At 42.0% G+C, this 15,291-nt stretch overlaps 1 long non-coding RNA gene and 1 pseudogene across 1 annotated transcript; both read left to right on the top strand.

Annotated features, from left to right (window-relative positions):
• The first annotated feature begins 1,028 nt into the window (after positions 1-1,028).
• LOC141410021 (uncharacterized) lies at positions 1,029-5,256 on the top strand. The gene is made up of 3 exons (XR_012433250.1): positions 1,029-2,202; positions 4,252-4,354; positions 5,127-5,256. It is a non-coding gene; the product is annotated as an uncharacterized lncRNA (long non-coding RNA).
• Positions 5,257-6,843: 1,587 nt separating this feature from the next.
• On the top strand, positions 6,844-13,046 carry LOC107129382 (large ribosomal subunit protein uL23 pseudogene; annotated as a pseudogene).
• Positions 13,047-15,291: the final 2,245 nt, after the last annotated feature.

Genomic DNA, 15,291 nt, shown 5'->3' with positions numbered 1-15,291 from the left:
CAATTTTTGATGTCTGAGTGGGTTCCCACACAGTCATCTATTGTAAGACTTTCTGATTCCTTTTTTTCCCTTTGGTCATTATGGATAGGGTTTCTGTACATAATTGCATGGTACCTTTTGTTTGGAAATAACATCAAAGTATTTGCTAAAGTATTTAGGAATGTGATTTTTGGATTGTAAGGTGAGACTTGTTGAGCTTTGGGAAAAACTGCCCCACTTGTAATAGGGGAAGAAAAATAATTTTCTCTCTCTGTTTTCAGAATTCTTAGATGGGACCCTCTGTAACAAATGACAGATTAAAATGAGAAAAATGTGGAAAAGTCTGAAAACATGTATACCTTATGGATACATGGGAGACACTCAGGGAAAAATGAGTAAATCTCCAACAATTGGCTTTCAATTCAAGTGTAAATACTATCTTCAACTTAAAGAAGATTTGAGGTGCAGTAATGGGAAGGTAACCAGCAAAAGGACAGTAGGTAAAGTTTGATATACAGACTTAAGTGCGTGCATTCTCCGTTGATAAGACTCTTCAGTGATTTAGTTATCCTTCTCTTCTTGGTGGAAAGAGAGATAGGTAGCTTTTAAATGGGGATTTCCTTTATAGATGTTAATTTTCCTTACACAAGAGTAACTTCTACTCTGTTTTCAGAACTTCTTTCATAGCATTTTTTCAAAATAATCATCTTGGAATAATTCTTAAGCCAAAGAGACATATTTTGGGTTGGCATATTCTGGATTCCTACCATTATATTTTGAGGTGGCATATTATGGTCTTCTACACTGTGTTCCACCAGCAATGAAGAGTTCTTGTCTTTCCTCCAGCAATTTGTCATTTTTTTAGAGTTTAGCAATTCTAACAGATATATACCAGCTGTGCTATCTCATTGTGGTTTTCAGTTCTCTACTATGTTGAGCATCTTTTTGTATGTTTACTTGCCATCTGTAGATCTTCTTTGGTGAGGTGTCTGTTCAGATCTGTGTGCATTTTTAATTGGGCTGTTTAACTTATTGTTTAGTTTTAAGGGTTTTTTTTTTTTGCATATTTTGAATACAAATTCTCAGATTTGAATTTTGCAAATATTGTCTTTCAGTATGTGGCTTGTTTTTTTTTATTCTCTTAATAAGATCTTTTCCAGGGTGTAAACTTTTAATATTAAAAAATCCACATTATTATTTCTTCTATGTGTATCGACTTTTTGTGTCGTTTGTTAAGATTCATTACCAAACCCAAAGACACATAGCTTTTCTTCTATGTTTTCTTCCAGAAATTGTAAGCCAGGTGCAGTCGCTCTCGACTGTAATCCCAGCACTTTGGGAGGCCAAGAGGCAGGCGGATCATGAGGTCAGGAGATTGAGTCCATCCTGGATAACACAGTGAAACCACGTCTCTACTAAAAATACAAAAAATTAGCCAGACGTGGTGGCGGGCACCCGTAGTCCCAGCTACTCGGGAGGCTGAGGCAGGAGAATGGTGTGAACCTAGGAGATGGAGCTTGCAGTGAGCTGAGATTGCACCACTGCACTCCAGCCTGGGTGACAGAGCAAGACTCCATCTCAAAAAAAAAAAAAAAAAAAAAGAATATTGCTGGCTACATGCCGATAAGTAGGACGAAGGGAGCATTCTTAAGAGAAACTTGGCACCATAAGTACAGATTAAGGCAGAGGACATTCAAAAGAGATAGGCAGGTGCAGTAGGTACAGACGTGACCACCATGAGACCTTCCTGAGATGGCAGGAAGGAGCCCAGTCCCCGAGTGGATTTGGATTGATCACCGCACATGTGCCCCAACCAACAGTGAGGGGGTCCCACAAGCCCAAGTGGGGAAAGTTAGGGATCTAAGGCAGGAGCAGGAAAACCAGACAAAGAAAACAGGTGGAGACTTGAGACAGAGGCATGAATGTGAAGAAACCCAAATTAAAATTTCCTGCACAGGACACTTGGCCTGTTTTCCTGCACAATCAGCCCACTCTTCCCTTGGGTCCTACCTATTTTTTTCTACAATAAGCTGTTTACACTGTATTTATTTTCAATGAAGTTATCTGCCATCTTTGTACTGCCTCCTGGTGAAAATCTTTCTTCCAAGTTAGACAAGAACTGGGACAACAGCTCTCTCCAGCGACAGCTCCTTTTGAGTTTGAATTTCCCAAACTGATGGCGCTGAATTACTGGTGCTCCGACTTTAAGTGGTGCAGAAAGAGGTTAGTAGGGGGCACTAGCCTCACACCTGGAGCAAGAGGGTCCTGCATAGTCCCCCAGATGCCTACAGGTGGTGTGCCACCACTACACGGCAAGCAAGAGGGCCAGGCAGTGTCCCCAGCTGCCAGCAGGGGGGCGCACGGACACCACACCATGAGAAAGGGGACCCTGCTGTGCCCTCGTTGCCAGCAGGGGGCATGCTGCCACTACACTGTGAGCAAGAGGGTCCTACAGTTGTCCTAGTCACCAACAGGTGGCACATGGGCACAGCACCATGAGCAAGCAGGCCCTGCAGTGCTCGGCTGCCAACAGGGGGTGCCTGAGTTAGCCTTTTCAGATTCCTGAGGTTCTGCCACCTGCCTGCCTCCCAGAGCCGTGCATAGCCTATGTGAGGGCGGAACTACATTCTTCTCAGCACACACCCAGAGGGCACCACGAAGGTGGAGCTGCATTCTGCTCACCACAGACTGGGGGGCACTGTGAGGGCAGAGCTGCGTTCTGAGCAGCACAGACCCAGGGGTTACCACGAAGGCAGAGCTGCATTCTGCTCAGAACAGACCCGGGGGCACTGCAAAGGCAGAGCAGTGTTCTCCCCAGCACAGACGCAGAGGACACTGTAAGGGCAGGGCTGCTTTCTCCTCAGCACAGACCTTGGAGGCACTATCTCGCTTTGGGACAACTCAGGACCAAATCCACGGTGAGCGAAATCCTTCCTGTTTGCAGCCCTGAATCTTGAGGGTCACAGACTAGTTTGAAGGGCTCGGTGTGGAAAACTGGAAACCAAAAGACCCTCTAAATCCTATGCGCTGAGGTTCTCCCCACCCAAGGCGAGATGGCTGCAGTGCAAGGTCCATACTGCAGCCTCAGAACACAAAGGCATTCTTCATAATGCAGTCATACCATCTGAAATACGAATACAACACCTGCAGTACTCATGTACCAAACATCTGTAATGCTGGCACACTACCTAAAAACGAAAATGTTATAAATCCTCACTCCCCATGCAAGCTGCAACCCAATACAGTGCTCACAATAATGAACACTGACATAATCAACACAAATGTAGCCACTAGCATATGGTTAGGGTTGCTCAGGGTTAGTGGTTACAGTTAGGGGTTGGGGTTACGATTGGGGTTAAGGTTAGATTTGGGGTTAGGATTAGGGTTGGAGTTGGGATTAGGGTTATGGTTAGGGTTTAGGGTTATGACTAGGGCTAGGGTTATGGTCAGGGTTACAATTTAGGGTTACAGCTAGAGTTAGAGATAGGGTCAGGGTTACGGTTTAGGGTTGGAGTTGGGATTAGGGTTATTATTAGGGTTTAAGGTTATGGCTCGGGTTAGGGTCAAGGTTACAGTTTAGGGTTACGGCTAGGGCTCTGGTCAGGGTTACGGTTAGGGCTTGGGTCAGGGTCAGGGTTAGGGCTCGGGCTTGGGTCAGGGTCAGGGTTATGGCTGGGGCTCGGGTCAGGGTCAGGGTAACGGCTGGGGCTCAGGTTATGGTCAGGGTAACGGCTACGGTGAGGGTGAGGGTGAGGGTCTTGGTGAGGGTTAGGGTCAGGGCGAGGGTCAGGGTCAGGGCGAGGGTCAGGGTCAGGGCTAGGCAAGGGCAAGGGCTAGGGTGATGGTTAGGGTGATGGTGAGGTTGAGGGTTAGGGGTGAGGGTGTGGGTGAGGGTTAGGGTGAGGGTGAGGGTTAGGATGAGGGTGAGGGTGAGGGTTACGGTGAGGGTTAGGGTTACAGTTAGGGGCTAGGGTTAGGGTTAGGGTTAGGATTAGGGTTAAGCATTAGGGTTAGGGTTCGTGTTTGGGTTTGGGTTTGGGTTAGGGTTCGTGTTAGGGTTCGGGTTCAGGTTCGGGTTTGGGTTAGGGCTAGGGCTAGAGTTCTGGTTAGGGTTCGGGTTTGGGTTTGGATTCAGGTTAGGGTTCGGGTTCGGGTTCTAGGACCTTTGACTGCAGGGAATCAAATGGCTGAACACCTAGTTGCTACTGCCATATCTAATGCTAGACAGTTTCACAATTTAACCCATGTTAATGCCTCTGGTCTCAAATGCAGTTGCAGCATTACCTGGAAAGAAGCTAAAGCTGGGTGGTTTCAATATGGCCGATTAGGAACAGCTCCAGGCTACAACTCCCAGCGTGAGTGACACAGAAGACAGGTGATTTCTGCATTTCCAACTGAGGTACCGGGTTCATCTCGCTGGGGCGCATTTGACAGTGGGTGCTGGACAGTGGGTGCAGCCCACCGAGCAAGAGCCGAAGCAGGGTGACGTGTTGCCTTACCCAGGTAGTGCAAGGGGTAAGGGAATTCCCTTTCCTAGCCAAGGGAATCCCTGACACACAACACCTGGAAATTCGGGTCACTCCCACCTAATACTGTGCTTTTCCAAGGATCTTAGCAAACTGCACACTAGGAGATTATATCCTGCACCTATCTTGGAGGATTCCATGCCCACGGAGCTTCGCTCATTGCTAGCACAGCAGTCTGAGATCTAACTGCAAGGCAGCAGCGAGGCTGGGGGAGGGGTGCCCGCCATTGCTGAGGCTTGAGCAGATAAACAAAGTGACCGGGAAGCTCTAACAGGGTAGAGCCCACCGCAGCTCAAGGAGGCCTGTCTGCCTCTGTAGACTCCACCTCTGGGGACAGAGCATAGCCAAACAAAAGTGTGCACAAACCTCTGCAGATTTAAATGTCCCTGTCTGACAGCTTTGAGGAGAGTAGTGGTTCTCCCAGCACGGAGTTTGAGATCTGAGAACGGACAGACTGCTTCCTCGAGTGGGTCCCTGAGCCCCGAGAAGCCTAACTGGGAGGCATCCCCCAGTAGGGGCCGACTGACTCCTCACACAGCCAGGTGCCCCTCTGAGATGAAACTTCCAGAGGGACAACCAGGCAGCAACATTTGCTGTTCAGCAATATTCACCATTCTGCAGCCTCTGTGGCTGATACCCAGGCAAACAGGGTCTGGAGTGGACCTCCAGCAAACTCCAACAGACCTGCAGCTGAGGATCCTGACTGTTAGAAGGAAAACTAACAAACAGAAAGGACATCCACACCAAAACCCCATCTTTACGTCACCATCATCAAAGACCAAAGGTAGATAAAACCATCTTTTCTCATTGGTTAATGGCCATCCTGTGTCCGTAATGATGGTTAGTGTCCACGATAAAAATTTCAAATATAATTATATTTTGTGGCTAATAAGTTGTAACATTGAATTAGCACTAAGAATCTTCCTGCCATGAAGTCAGTTGTGTGTTCTCTGCATTCCCTGACCCTCACTTTTTGTGTAAAGTTTTGTGTATTACCTGATGAATAGAACAAAACTTGTTTGTGCCCATTTAACAGGTAATTCATGTTTTCAAAAGATAAGCATTATCTTTCTTTTATCACTTCTAATAATTCAACTCTGTAGTCCTGATCAGTGTGGCTTACAAACTGGAAGACTAAAGACATTTTTAAAAACCTAATAGCTAAGTTAGTTTTTGAAGCTATTAATATTGCTAAAATTATTGCTATAGAAAAGAGAAAAGAGCATGTTGAATAGAACTCTGTTATTAGAGATTTTTCCTGAAAAAGTCACATGTTATTTCTTCTCACCTCCACTGGCACCAAAAAAAAAAAAAAAAAAAAAAAAAAAAGAAAAGAAAAGAAAAAGCTATATGGTCTTGCAAAACTTTAAGCAGGTGGGTTGGAATGGGCCAGAAGTATGGTTAGAGGTGGGGTCATGGTCAGGGTCAAGATCAGAGTCAGGGTCAAAGTCAGGGTCAGAATTAGGGACCAGGGTAGGGATCAGGGTTTAGGGTTAGGGTCAAAGTCTAGAGACAGGATTGGGGTTAGGATTAGAACCAGAGATTTGTTCTCCTCAGGACCCACCAGAGAAGAGGCCATGACTTTGGAGCACCTGGTAGTGTGTCCACAGTGAAGACTAGAGTTTCATTGTCCTCAAGACTGACCTGGGGAGACGTGGCTGTGGGCCAGTGAGGAACGTGAGGCAAAAGCTTCCTGTCTGCTCCCTGAGTGCTAAAGGGAGCTCTGCCATGGGCTTTACTTCACACGTTATATCCTGCAAATCTTGTTTTACAAAAGCATCCCTTCCTCGAGGCTTTGGTTGCTCATCATCACAGCGTGTCATAACATATGGTAAGATTTGGGTTTGCTTCAGCGGGGAGATCTTGGTACAGAGAAAGGAGCAATGCTTAGAGCCACCTCAGGACAGTTGGGATGAAAGCTGGGGATGGGTGGAGGCTGGAGGAAACATGTGCACCCCCTGTAAACACTTTTATTCATGCTTTCATTACTCATTTTTCTTACAGTGTTAAAGTAGTAAAAATGGTATTGAAAAATTGAAGAGTAGGCATATTAAAACTTGCAACATTATTTAAGTTTAAATATATTATTTGTACCTCATCAACATTTTTTATTTTGTTGAGAAAGTCTAAGGTTAATTGGCAGCATATTTTAATAGTAGATAGAATAATATCTGTTTTATAAACATTGACATCCTACATTACAGGTGTGAACCGTGAAAGTCTGAGACAGGTCTCAGATTTTTTAGAAAGTTTATTTTTCCAAGTTTGAGGATGCGCCCCTGATGCCTCTGCAGGAGGTCCCGACAACACAGGCCCAAGGTGGTCGGGGCCCAGCTTGGTTTTACACACTTTAGGGAGACGTGAGACATCGATCAATATGTGAAAGATGTACCTTGGTTCAGTCCAGGAAGGTGAGACAACTTGAAGAGAAGGCCAGACAGGGAGCCTCCAGGTCATAGGTAGGTAAGACACAAATAGTTTCATTCTTTTGAGTTGCCGGTTACCCTCTCCCGATGAGGCACTCAGATACACGTTTCTCTTGGTGAGCAGACGGGTGACTTTGGACAGAATGGGAGGCGGGTTTGCCCTCAGCAGCCCCAGCTTGACTTTTCACTTTAGCTTAGTGATTTTGGGTCCCCAAGGTTGATTTTCCTTTCACAAGGTCTAACATGTTTTCCTATGAGCATTAAGTATTCATTGGGTATTTTATTACACAAGGCACAGATTTTTAAAAAATCATCAACTTCATGACTAGCTCTATAGACATAACAACATAGAGGTTCAACCAAATTTGGAAACATTCCAGAGTTTTGGTTTCTAATACTTCTTTGTGATTCTTTAAAAGGTAAAGTATTTTTTTTCCGTAAAGCATAGTAACATCTAAAATCACCCGTAGAATGTCCTTTCATTTTTTTTCTCTAGTTTCCCCATTTTCTGCAAAGCCTCATTGAGGAAATTGACTTTTAATATCCTTTTACACGCTTCTGTTTTAGAAATCTTTGTGGTAAAACATTGAATATTCATGGTCACAAGTTCTGTTCACATTCTTTCTTTCTTTGAATATTTTTTTCCCAGTGGCCAATATTTGATTCTGTTGTATTATGGCTAAAAAGTAGGCATGGAACAAAATAAAGACAAGAAGTCTTTGGAAGAAGTGATCCAGTCACAGTGAATCAATTTGCCATTGGAACATATTTTTACAAAGTCACTCTTTTGAAAATATTTTGTCATGAATTGAAACAGAGTCTGGTAGGTTATTTTTTTTCCTGGTCTAAAGTGAACAGCATTTTAGAGAATGAACCCAGGATACAACCACAGCACAAGAAAAAAATATGATAAATAAGTTTACACATATGTGTTACCACTGTAACAGAAAACATGTAAAGAACATTTATTTTGATTTATATATCAGTCTGTATTGTTTAATTTTTTTGTGTCATAAATGCTCTTATTTAAAAAACAGGACTAGTTAACAGTGTCAATTACTAGCAGTTCATGGTATAAATAATTAAACAAGGAAGTGTTAGAAAAACATAACAATGTTTCAAATACAGCTATATTTTATAGCAGTTTTTGACTTACACAGAAATTGCAAAAAAGAAAAGTTGCAGAGATTTCCACTGTAGCGTCAACCTACTTTCTTCTCTTATTAACATCTTCTGTCAGTGTGTCTCACGTGGCTTATTAATATCTTACATAATGTGTCACAGTTAATGAACAAATACTGATGGACTATTATTAACTAAAATTCATATTTCATTTGGATTCCCTTAGTTCCATCTTACCCTGACCCATCCAGGATCCCGCATGACATGTAGTCATCACGTAGGTGGCTCCTGGATGTGACAGCGTGTCTGGCTTTCCATCTCATGATGACCTTGACAGTATTGAGGAGGATTGGTCAGGAATTTTGTAGAATGTCCCCCATTGTAATTAAACATGGAATTTTTCTTATAATTAGACTGGGGTTCTGGGTCTGGAAGAAGTAGATCACAGAGGTGAAGTGCTACTCTTGTCACTTCATTTTCTCATGGTGAACTGTCGCCTTTGATGTTCACTTGGATTGTTCGGCAGAGCTAGTTTGTCAGGTTTCTCCACTGTGATGTTATTTTTCCTCCTTGTCCATACTGCACGTGTTCTTTCGGAACAAGTCACTATGTGGAGCCCACACTTACAGAGTGAGGAGCTCCACCTTCTTGACGGCTGACTGTCTACCTCAATTATTTGGAATTCTTTTGCAAAGGTGATTTCTATTCAACTCCATTTGCTTATTCACCTATGTATACAAACACAGACACCTAGATAATTACCTAAAGCTTTAGATACTATTCAGCACTACAGCATTATGTTGCACAATTCATTCCTGTGTTAGTCATGGGTAGCTCTTTTTATTGGCTCCTATTTTTCTTTCAATAAAAGAATTAATTTTTATTTATTTTTATGACATATTTTAATTTTTTTTGTACATATTTACTTTCTGATACTTCAAGATTATCTGGCTCATATATTTACTGTCCCAGTTCTAGTACCAGACATTTCTTCAAAGAGCCTGATTCCTTTGAGAATGGTAGGAAAACTTACATCTGACTGCTGAATGAGCACATTATATCTTGTCCCTCCTTAGCAATGCTAGGAAGTATACGTGTGCATCTAACAGACCTATACACCCCTAATTATAAAGGTTTCTGTGTGGAACTGTATGTATCTATATTAAACCAAATGTAAGTTTATGTTGATGTCTCCACCTCTGATCTATCATATGAATCATTCTAGCCTTCTCCCCTTGCTAATTTGTAATCTCCCACTTCAACAGTGAGAGACCTGGTTCCTACCATCTGCAAGTTATGTAAGTCATTGTTTTATTCCAGATAAGGATACTGTGGTTTTACAATTGTTCACAATTACTCCTGTTGGAAAGAACTTTATAAAATGGAATCCAGTGATGAAGTGTAGTTCATTTGCCTTCAGCCTACAGAGTCTATTCATTTTTGAAGTGACTTAGGTCAACACCATTTTCTCTACACCTTCAGTAAGTTTTTTCATACATTTGTGTCTTAGTCCACTTTGTGCTTCTGTAACAGAATACCTGAGGCTGGGTAATTTATAAGTAAAAAAGGTCCATTTGGCTCACAATACTGGTGGCTGGAATGTCCGAGATTAGGCAGTTGCATCTGGTGGGGCCTCAGTCTTTTTCACCTCATGGTGGAAAGTGGAAGGGGAGCAAGGGGTGCACCAGAGATCACATGGCAAGAGCGACAGCAGGAGGGAAGCCAAGGAGCCCAGACTCTTGTTAACTCCTACCCCTGCAGGAATTAATCCATTCCTGTGAGAGCAGAACTCACTCATCCCCATGGAGGACATTAACCTATTCACGAGGAATCCGTCCTCATGACCCAAACACCTTTCACTGGGCCCCACCGCCCCACACTGCCACACTGGGGGTCAAATTTCAACACGAGTTTTTGCAGGGACAAACCACATCCAAACCATAGTAATTTGTAGCATAGTTAATTTCTTTTTCACATGATGTATTCTGTGTTGTGATACTCCACATCCTGAATAATTTTATTTAATTTGAATAGAGTTTGGCTTACCTGTTTGGCTGTAAAATTCTGCGTGTTTTGACAAATGCATAGTGGCAGGTACCCACTATTAAAGTATCATATGGAATGCTTCAAACCCCCACTCCATGGAACCAATGGCTTCCCATCTGTGTAGTTTGCCTTCTCCAGAATCTCATCAAATGAAGTCACACTGTGTATATTCTCCTCAGACTGTCTTCTTCCGCTTAGCAATGTGCATGCAAGATTCACTAATGTCTTTGTGTGAGTTGGTAGCTTGTTCCTTTCTACGGCTAAATAGTATTCCATTGCATGAATGTACCACAATTTGGTTATGCATTTGGGGAGCAAAACCTTCCTCTTCTAACTTTGTTCCAGGGTTGGAGACCTTCAAATTAACTGACAATAGATACATTAATAGGAGAGACAATATTTGGCTTCTTATTCCACAAGTATCATTGTAGGACAAAATTCATCAGATGGCAGGATCCAGTTTACAAACAGGTAAAACTAGCCCAAAGACAAGAAACTAGACTAGAATCTGATAACCCACAAAGGCTATAGATTTCCTTTTATTTATTTAAATTTTTTATTATACTTTAAGTTCTAGGGTACATGTGCACAACGTGCAGGTTTGTTACATAGGTATACATGTGCCATGTTGGTTTGCTGCACCTATCTACTCATCATTTACGTTACATATAGTTTTCCTCAAAAAAGATTTTTTTGAGACAGGGTCTGGCTCTGTTTCCCAGGCTGGAGTGCAAAGGTGCAATCTTAGCTCACTGCAACCTCTACCTCCTACGTGCAAGCGATCCTCCCTCCTCAGCCTCCTGATTAGCTGGGACTACAGGCACATGCCATCATGCCCATCTAATTTTTCTGTTTTTAGTAGACACGAGGTTTCACCATGTTGCCTAGGCTGGTCTTGAACTCCTGGCCTCCCAAAGTGCTGGAATTATAGGCATGTGCCACCACGCCCATCCAACTTATAGTTTTCCATTGAAATATAAAATTTATCTCCGTAGTAACCATCATTTTTGATCATAGATAATCAAAGTAAGATTATTCTTGTTTCAAAAATAAGTCTAGCCTTGTTAGATTTTGCCTGATCATTTATGTAAATGCAGCAAGAACAAGAGTTGACCACATAGGTGCTTTCAAGCTTCCTTGCTGCAAATTTTCATACAGAATCTCAGATTGGACTTTTAAAGACCTTATTGAGGCTAAAAGCCAAGCCAAGAACATACTATCAAATTTCAGCTGCAGTCCTTATAGCTTTGTGTGAATTCCTCTCTGCTTGAGGCCCTCAAAATAGCCCCAAATTCCTGGGCCTACAAGGAAATGTCCTTCCTTACTAATCTGTAAGGCTATGAACCCCATAATCTAGGTATCAGACTGGCTTTTCTCAGAGTGCTTTGTAAGCATTGACTCCATAAAATTCAACCTTAGTTCCTTACAATTGCTAGTCATAACTAGTCTGAGGTACACTTCCTAAATATGATATTTCAGTAAAAGCCTTGATAATATAACCAAACTTTCCAATTATGTCCTGTTACAAGGTGAACAGATTCTTACTGGACTTTTGCTAACAACTATATTGTCATGAAAGTAAGAGTATTCAGTAAGAATTTCAAAATTCTAGAGAAATCAGGTGGGGAAAAAAAGATAAATGCTCCATTTCTGTTTACAAAAGCATAATCTACTAAAATTGTTGTGAGTTAGAGTTAGCTTAAGAGTGGCCAGGTGCGGTGGCTCACGCCTGTAATCCCAGCACTTTGGGAGTCCGAGATAGGCGGATCACGAGGTCAGGAGATCAAGACCATCCTGGCTAACATGATGAAACCCCGTCTCTACTAAAAAATAAAAGAAATTAGCCGGCGTGGTGGCGGGCGCCTGTAGTCCCAGCTACTCGGGAGGCTGAGGCAGGAGAATGGCGTGAACCTGGGAGGTGGAGCTTGCAGTGAGCCCTCCAGCCTGGGCGACAGAGCGAGACTCCATCTCAAAAAAACAAGAGTTAGCTTAAGAGAAAGAGATTTCTTTTTTTTTTTCTTTTTTTTTTTTTTTGAGACTGAGTGTCGCTCCGTCTCAATTTCTCAATGTGATAGGCAAAAACATGTTTATTAACAGGCCAAAATTCTAGTTTCTCTGTAAAAATAAGAAGCCAAAAGTATATAAACCTGAATTACTTATGTTCAGTAATTAATGTTTTAGTATTATATCTTATTTATAAATGATGTAGATATTTAATGGAAATATTTTACTTAGCTTAACTTTAAGGTTAAAAATTACCAAAAGTATTTTGTAAACTACTATTAGGCAGATTTACTGTAAAAAACTTATTATTGAAATAATGTTTTTCGCTTTTCACAAGATGGCACCAAAAACGAAAGAAGCTCCTGCCCCTCCTAAAGCTGAAGCCAAAGCAAAGGCTTTAAAGGCCAAGAAAGCAGGGTTGAAATGTATCCACAGCCCCCCCCCAGAAAAGATCTGTACCTCACCCACCTTCCAATATCCCTAGACACTGCGACTCTGGAGGCAGCCCAGATATCCTGGGAAGAGCGTCCCCCAGAGAAACAAGCTTGACCACCATGCTATCATCAAGTTTCCACTGACCACTGAGTCAGCCATGAAGAAGATAGAAGACAACAATATGCTTGTGTTCACTGTCGAAGTTAAAGCCAACAAGCACCGGATCAAACAGACTGTGAAGAAGCTCTGGGACGTGGATGTGGCCACGGTCAACATCCTGATTCGGCCTGACAGAGAGAAGTAGGAATATGTTCGACTGGCTCCTGATTAGGATGCTTTGGATGTTGCCAAAAAACTTGGGATCATCTAAACTGATTCCAGCTGGCTGATTCTAAATAGATGTATATGTTTTCACCATAAAAAAAAGGAAATAATGTTTTTCATAAGAATGACAACTTAAAATCTTTACGCTTATAGATTTGATTCTAATTATCTAGTAAGTATAATATTAGCTTCTGGTAAGCACTCAAGCAGAATAGACACTTGTTTGTTGGCCGGGCATGTGGACTCACACCTGTAATCCCAGCACTTTGGGAGGCTGAGGAGGGTGGATCATGAGGTCAGGAGATCAAGACCTTCCTGGCTAAGACTGTGGAACCCTGTCTCTACTAAAAATACAAAAAAAATTAGCTGGGCACCGTGGCAGGTGCCTGTAGTCCTGGTTACTTGGGAGGCTGAGGCAGGAGAATGGCCTGAACCCAGGAGGCGGAACTTGCAGTGAGCCGAGATCGCACCACTGTACCCCAGCCTGGGTGACAGAGAGAGATTACATCTCAAAAAAAAAAAAAAAAAACTTGTTTGTTTTATATTTAATAGTGGTAACTCCTCTGAAGACATAGTTGTTTTATTACACAAAAAATATTAAATTTATCTTATTTAACTAAGTTGTATCCAAATCATGTTAACTTGAAAAACATTTGGATCGGTTCTTATATTTCTAGGAGTTTGGAGAATATTTATTTATCAATGATTTTTTTTCCAAGCCAAGTTAGAATAGAACACTTTTAGAGGATTTTATAAATGAATTTTGCAGTGCTATCCAGAGTTAAGAAAAATCACATACAGAACATACATTAATAGACATACAAACACAAATAGAGATCTCATAGCTTTCATCCTGAAATTTTAGTCACGAATCAGGCATAAATATTCTGACGGTTAATTTTAGATGTCTGCTGGATTGGATTAAGAGATACTAACATAGCTGGTAAAGCACAGTTTCTAGGCATGAGTGTGAGGGTGTTTCTGGAAGACACTGAGATAAGGAAGATCCACTCTGACCCAATGTGGATGGGCACTGATACGATTTGACTGTGTCCCCACCCAGATCTCATCTTGAATTTTAGCTCCTATAATCCTTACATGTTGTGGGAGGGACCCGGTTGGGGACGACTGAATCATGGTGGTGGTTACTGCCATGCTGTTCTCATGATAGTGAGTGAGTTCTCATGGTATAATGATTTTATAAGGGGCTTTTCCCCTTTGGCTTAGCACTTCTTGCTGCTGCCATGTGAAGAAAGATATCTTTGCTTCCCCTTCCATCATGATTGTGAGGCCCCTCCAGCCATGTGGAACTGTCAGTCCATTAAACCTCTTTGTTCTTTGTAAATTGCTCAGAGTCAGGTACTTCTTCATAGCAGTATAAAAACAGACGAATACAGGCACCATCCAATTGCTTGAGAGCCCAGATAGAACAAAAAGGAAGAGGAAAGGTGAATTATCTCCTTCTGAAACGGAAACATCTTTCTCTTGCCTTTGACATCAGAACTTCAGGGTCTCAGGCCTTTGGCCTCAGAACGAGAGTTACACCATTGGCTTAACTGATTCTGAGTCCTTTGGACATGGACTGAGCAATGCTACCAGCTTTCCTGGTTCCCCAACTTGGAGACAGCCTATCATGGACTTTCTCAGCCTTCATAATTATGTGAACCTTCTCTCATCTGTCTATATACATATATCCTACAGATTGTGCCTTTCTGGGGAACCCTGACTAATGTGATGACAATAATAAAAAATTTACTAGTTTATATAGAAGACTTGGTTTTTGTCTTTACCCCATTTTATGTTTGTATTATAACTGTGTTGCTGGAAAGTGGAACAAGTTATTATCTTCTTCATATGAGGGCTAAAGCTTTTTATCACCAATGTTTTTGGAGATTTTTAAGATTTTCAAGATTTTCTTTTGACATATAATCTTATGAAGCTGATAATTAAATTTTATTTTTTCTATTTTATTTTTCAGCCTCAGGTGTCTGCTTTTGCAGATCCTTGAGCACATTGAGAGCCTCCAAGGCATGGAGTGGGGTTCCTAAAGTTTCAGTGATTATAGGGAGTTGAGAGACTTAATTAGGAAAGGAAAGGTCTAAAGGAGGCAATTTGGAAGATCAAAATTTTCTCAAAAGAACTATTAAAGTTCTAAATAATTCTTAGTAAAGTCATGCAAACAGGAAAGGAAGTAGACAGAATTAGTTCCATATTGGTGGAACACACAGCAGAGGTTTGAGAAGGGAGAATTTAGTCAACTGAGAAGTTCCCATGAAAGGAGCAAGATCAAGATCACAGAGACACCATGAAACAAAAAGCCAGGAATAACTTCCAACCCAAGAGGAGAACATAGAGGCCTCAAAACCAAAGCTAGGATAAGAAACTTCTAGCCCAAGATTTACCTTTCAGATAAAGAAGCCTGAGATTCC

Source organism: Macaca fascicularis, chromosome 4 (genome assembly GCF_037993035.2).
Source record: "Macaca fascicularis isolate 582-1 chromosome 4, T2T-MFA8v1.1".
Classification (NCBI taxonomy): Eukaryota; Metazoa; Chordata; class Mammalia; order Primates; family Cercopithecidae; genus Macaca; species Macaca fascicularis.
The sequence above is the reverse complement of the archived record's forward strand: the minus strand, read 5'-3'. Positions and strand labels throughout refer to the sequence as shown.